This window comes from Amphiprion ocellaris, chromosome 8 (assembly GCF_022539595.1).
Source record: "Amphiprion ocellaris isolate individual 3 ecotype Okinawa chromosome 8, ASM2253959v1, whole genome shotgun sequence".
Taxonomy (NCBI): Eukaryota; Metazoa; Chordata; class Actinopteri; family Pomacentridae; genus Amphiprion; species Amphiprion ocellaris.
This window is the reverse complement of record NC_072773.1, coordinates 20976865-20982864: the sequence shown is the minus strand read 5'-3', so window position 1 is coordinate 20982864 and position 6000 is coordinate 20976865.

Below are 6000 nucleotides of genomic sequence, written 5' to 3'. Positions count from 1 at the left end.
ATGTTGCTCTACTGCTCAAAGCAAATCTCTAATCTCATCATAATATTTACTGTCTGTCATTCTATGTGTACATTTATCCATTCTATAATGCCTTCAAAAATGACCAAAACACAAAGAAAAAAGTTGTGTCCATAACATGTACGCTACTTTCTGCTAACAGTTCCACAGTGCAGTGCTCTACATTCTAGAAATTAATGTTTAGTGGCTGTAGAACAACAAAATACACTGCCTTCAAACAGTTCAGATGTGAATACACGGTTTCTTCCTCCAATTCTGCCCACCACCAGCTCACCAATAACTCTGCTCAAACACGGAAACTGCTCTGAGACACAAAGGTAAATTGCCATGTTGAAGTCAGTTTTAAAAGAAAGTCACCACAGGAATATGTAAAACACTTTGAAACCTTTCCTGACCAAAATTTCTATTTCTCCGTTTTAGAATTTTGAACAGGCAGACTTGAAACATTTATTCTAAAAAGTCCATGTAACTTACTATTGTCTGCAGTGTCCAGCAAATCATTGTCTACAGACCAGCTTAAAAATCATAGACAGCAGACACCAGAATTGGCCTAAGGATCGTCATGTTTTTAGGTTTCCTTTAGTGTCAAAGTTTTCAAGTGTCTGTATATCCATGACTGCTTTGCAAACAATGACTGCCAATTTGCCAAAATAGAAAAAATATGTCAACTCAATTTATGTAGCATGTTTGAAACAACAGAAGTTGACCCAAAACGCTTTCCATTTGAGATGAAAGGTTGACATTACAAATTTAAAAGACTAAAACTAGCACACTGATTCCATGGCAGCATCATACTTCTGTTTGCAGCTCTCAGATTGTAGGAAATGCCACAAATCGAAGCACAGTCTAGAATAAAAAGAGTTACCTAATGCATCAATGTGAGCTTTTTTTTATGTTGCATCATAATTTATTAAAGAATACATTCCCAAGGACAAACCTAGACAGTATTTGCCTTGGAGGGGATAAAAACATGCTACTGCTGACATGTTGTTGGACAGTACCGTCCATCATCACTAACCTCATGTTAGTATGAAATCTGTCATTTTTTGACAGTTCTTCATTTAATAATCTCTTTTTCAGTATGAACACGCTACACAGTAAGGAGAGACACAGCCGCTGTGTCCAACGAGTGAAAGGAAAATCCTCAGTTTATTACTGTGAATTTATTGACGGCAGGCATCATAAGGCTCTCAGTGTGTTATATTTATGACTTGTACTTTTCACAGAGCCACCACTCGGCCTGAAATCCGTCATCTCAATACCACCTTCAAACTGTTTGGAAATATAGACTGAAACAGCATTATCATCTGCCTATCATGTCCTCATGTTCTCAGTTCTGCTGTGCTGAACCTTTCAGAATCAGGGGTTATTAGCATCAGAGACCTTTCTTATTGTAAGGGGATGTTGCTATGAGACGGCTTGAGCTTCAAATCTGCACTATAGATTAAAGCGATAGCGGATAAGACGTGTGCAGCTCTATATGTGCATGTTTCCAGGTGTCCAACGCATTTTTTTGTGTTCTGTTCACTGATGTTCGCAGCATATTTCAGCTCCATGAGAGTATTTTAAACCCAATCAGTATGTAAAAGCTGTGTTTTAGTCTCTCCAAACTACACAAGTTTAGTTTAACTGTTTACTTAATATAGAGGCAAAGTAAGAATTAGATTTTTGTAAAATAAAAGTGCCTTTAGACACTGACATAAAATAACTGAACATTTATCAGATGACTTCTATTGACTTTCACTTTCACCTACTTTACATCTTCTCTGCTACATTTATTTAACAGTTACTCTGCAGATTAAGATAATACATGCAAAATATGTCATTGAAAAATTAGTATGCAGCTTTATGTTGCAGATTAAGCCACACAGCAGTATAATAAAGCAGTTAAAGTGTCAACCTCTGGCCAGCAGCAACAATAAGATGCTGCCTACATATTTATTTACTGGTTAATGCGATTTTTTTTTTTTCATGGAACCACACACAAACATTGTTCCGAGAAGCTAAATCATGAGACACTAATGTGCAGGCTTTGAGGACAGACTATTCCCACCATGTGATGCTTTCAAGATGACAAAGGATGTGTGCATTATAATGTGGATGTGGCATGGATCGTGGGATGCGTTAAAGCACACATGTACGAGTTCTTCTGTAGATGTGCAAAGCTTTCATCATTACTCTGCCCACGCAGCCACAGCAAACACTTTGATATTGATTAGTGGTTATCACAGTGTACTTTGAACTTTTCTGAGGCCTTGCTGCAGTTTTACTGTCATGTTACATTTACGGTTATTAAAAATAATAAATATTGGAAGAAAAAAAAAACGACTCCGTGAGTCTTCACTCAACCTAAAGATGGTCAGACAAAGTGGGGTGTCTGTCCTGTATGTGTATCTACAATTCTACTTAATTACATGTATGTATGTAAGATAAAGATAAGATAAAGATAAAGTTCTTTATTTCTCCCCACTCCAGGGGAAATTTACATTGTTACAGCAGCTTATGTAACAGTAGATGTAGTGATAAGAATAAAATAATAATAGAACAATAGTAATAATATTTACAATATATACAAGGGTGAGAGATGAGGATAAAGTGGCTTAACAGAAAAAATAAAAATGAAAATAAAAATAAAGTTTAAAAGTGCAAAGATGTGCAGTGCAAGAATGTCAGTGCAAATTTTATGGTTTGGGGTGGTAATGATATAGTCCAGCTTATGTTAACATCAGCCATGTATGAGTATCTTATATCTGACTGCTGCATGATTTCCCTTTAATAATCATTTCTGAAACCTATAATTTGGTAAATTTCATAAGGAGTGCTCATGCATTCAGCTGCTGTTGTTATGTAGAGGCCTGAATATGTATACTTTTATCTGACTGTGTCACCACTTGTAGGAAAAATATGTATATTTATGTAGCGTGTTGATGAATTTATATTTCTATCTAAAACTAATCAAATTAACTGCGGTGTTTGTGCAAGAATGATTAGATGAACATCTGTCTTCTCTTTGTAAATGATTCATAAATATAACAGTTGAATTTGTTATTTGTTTTCAAGATATATTCAGGCCTGACACACTCAACAACAACACTTCATATACACACTGTAGCTGCTTCATCTCATACAATAACAAAATAATAGCAGTGTGACTGTATGGTTGCTGCCTGATGGACACAAAAAACATTCTAAAACATTTGGAATAGAAGAAATGAAGACATCAGAAATTGCTTAGCACTAGAGGGGACTCATCTGATTACATGCAGTATGATGCCAGAAATGACATTTTAAGTGAGAATCTAAATGGTCAAACTTAAATTATTCTGTTTTTAACCAGAGCATTTTTTTCCCTCATATTTCTTAATTCATACAATCGATATAACCTCCTTTTAATGAGTCTTCAAACCATTCAGGTGACAGTCAGAGTTCATTTAGAAACATGAAACAGTCAGTCCTGATCAATACTTTCTGCACTGCAATCACAAATGCCATAAAGAATCACACACACAGAGTCGTCATGAATCGATTAACTCTGTGCTTTTATATTTCAGGGAGCAGCAGCACCGTCAATAGCATGTTATAAATGTACACTTTGTATGTCTAAGGAGGGCAGGATTTTCCTGTATTGTACCCACTGAATATTTACTATTCTGTGTCTAAAGCGGAGTAGTGTTTTATACAGAGATGTATGTTAGGAAAGAGAAGCAATTTTCCTTTTGTTCATGTGAATCTGCACTTTGTCGATTTTTACATTTTTGTATTTAGAGAATAAGTCACAAATTTGAAGCTAATTTCAAATCAATACAGAAACATTAGAAAAAACAACCACCTCAACTGCAAAGAAACATATATTAGCAGGTGTAAGGCTTACCATGTTCACCATCTTTACTCGTTGGCGCTAAATACAAAGCGCAGTTGAGGATTTGCAGGCATTTTGTCACAAAAGTTTAAATTTTGACCAGATGATGTGCAAAAATAAAAATCTAAAAGGATGCAAAAGTTGTAATAATTCCCCCTCCCTACATTACCAACCAAAGGACTTGATGTAATCTTGCGCTGCCATGTATCTTTGCACCATAAACCTTTACTTTGCACTGCACTTTGTATATTCAGAATTGGCTACCTCAGTATGTATGAGCAGATCTAAACATTTCTGCAGCAGAAATATCGCAAAATTTTTACACTGTTACCTGTGCAAAACCGTTTTTGCATATTCATATATGCTACCGGGTTGCAAGGTGGCGCTGTGGTTTGCACCGTTGCCTCACAGCTAGAAGATCCCTGGTTCGCGTCCCGGTTAGGGCGCCTGGGATCTTTCTGCGCAGAGTTTGCATGTTCTCCCTGTGCAGCGTGGGTTTTCTCTGGGTTCTCCGGCTTCCTGGTACTGTCCAAAAACATGCTGAGGTTAATTGGTGATTCTAAATTGTCTATAGGTGTGAGTGTAAGCGTGCTTGGTCGCCAGTCTATCGCAGTGCAGCCCTGCGATAGACTGGCGACCTGTCCAGGGACTTCCCTGCCTTCGCCCCAAGTCAGATGGGATAGACTTCAGCCCCACCACGACCCTGGTGAGGATTAAGCGGTGTATAGATAATGGATGGATGGATGGATATTTGTTACCGCAGTATGTCATGTGAGTGAAGAATGTGTTACACAAATATATTTTGTTCATACTTTAATCATGGCACTGGGCAGATACATAGTGAACTAAGAGTTTCATTGCACCAGTAACTTGTTTATTGCTGCATTATAGCTGCAAATGGCAAGAAAGAATCTGAATACATCTAAAGGTGGCGTGAACGTCTGGACTGTGTTTCATTGCTGTCTATCAGCAGCTGGGGACCTCCCTCAAAATCATAAACGTAAACCTCAGTGGGAGAAGTCAGAGGATCACTAAAGCCAGTAGAATTCAGTGTCCGGAGATCATAAATATCTGTAAAAATACTTCAGTGAGGACCAAACTAGTGGACACACCCGCCGAAACAATGACAGAGCCGTCTCTGGAGCCACACCACCACAGCAGCACAGCTAAAAATAAATTAAATAAGCCCACCACCTTTTATCCAAAACCACTTTTGTCAGTTTTTATCTGACGTCTCAACTTTAAAAAGGCGTGCTGTTCTTTTGATCTGCTGAAGCAGACAGTAGAAAGACACATTTGACTGATGAAAGCACTACAGGCTGCTACTGTCTTTATTACACTTCTCACAAGAGGAACCTAATTCTGGCTGACAGCTCCATTTCACTGCCTGCGTCAACCTTAGTGCAGCCCGCTGTCCCTGCAGTTATACGACGATCACCGCTGTCATTATTAATCTGCTCCCTCCCCCCTGACATTTGATGTGTTTGTGTTTGTGTCATAACTCCAGCGCTGTCAAGACGTGAGGCCTTATCATGCTCCGCTGTAGGGCTCTGCTCATACATGGTAGCAGGAGACTTAGTTTTATACCAGCATGGCGCCTATAAATAAGACTTTTATTTAACTGCCTCAAATATTGCTGTACTGCAAACTGCCCAGAGCACATCCCTCTTGATTGAGTGTTAATGTTCAATTTAATCTCAGCATGTGTAATAAAGCTGAAAGTTAAACTGCGTGAGACTGTCTTGGAAAAATAAAGGATTATCCGACTTAACAGCTTGTCTGAATTTGGTGTCCCCCCTCTTCTCCCAGGGAAGTTGATGAAATGAAATATAATTTAATTTTGCTAAATGAAAGCAGCAGCGACACACAATATGCCCACTCCTCCCCTTTGTGTGAAACCCTGTTTGTGCAAATGCGCAGACTTCCCCAACATGATTCTACACTTAGATTTTTTCTTTGAGTTAGAAGACAAGAGTGATTGCCCTCATATCTGTAGAGTCAATTTGAAGCTGGAGGAAATAGACAGTTAGCATAGCTTTGCATAAAGACTAGAAACGAGGGGAAACAGCTAACATGGCTCTGTTCAAAGGTAAATGGGAGGATTTCACATTTATTCATCCCTT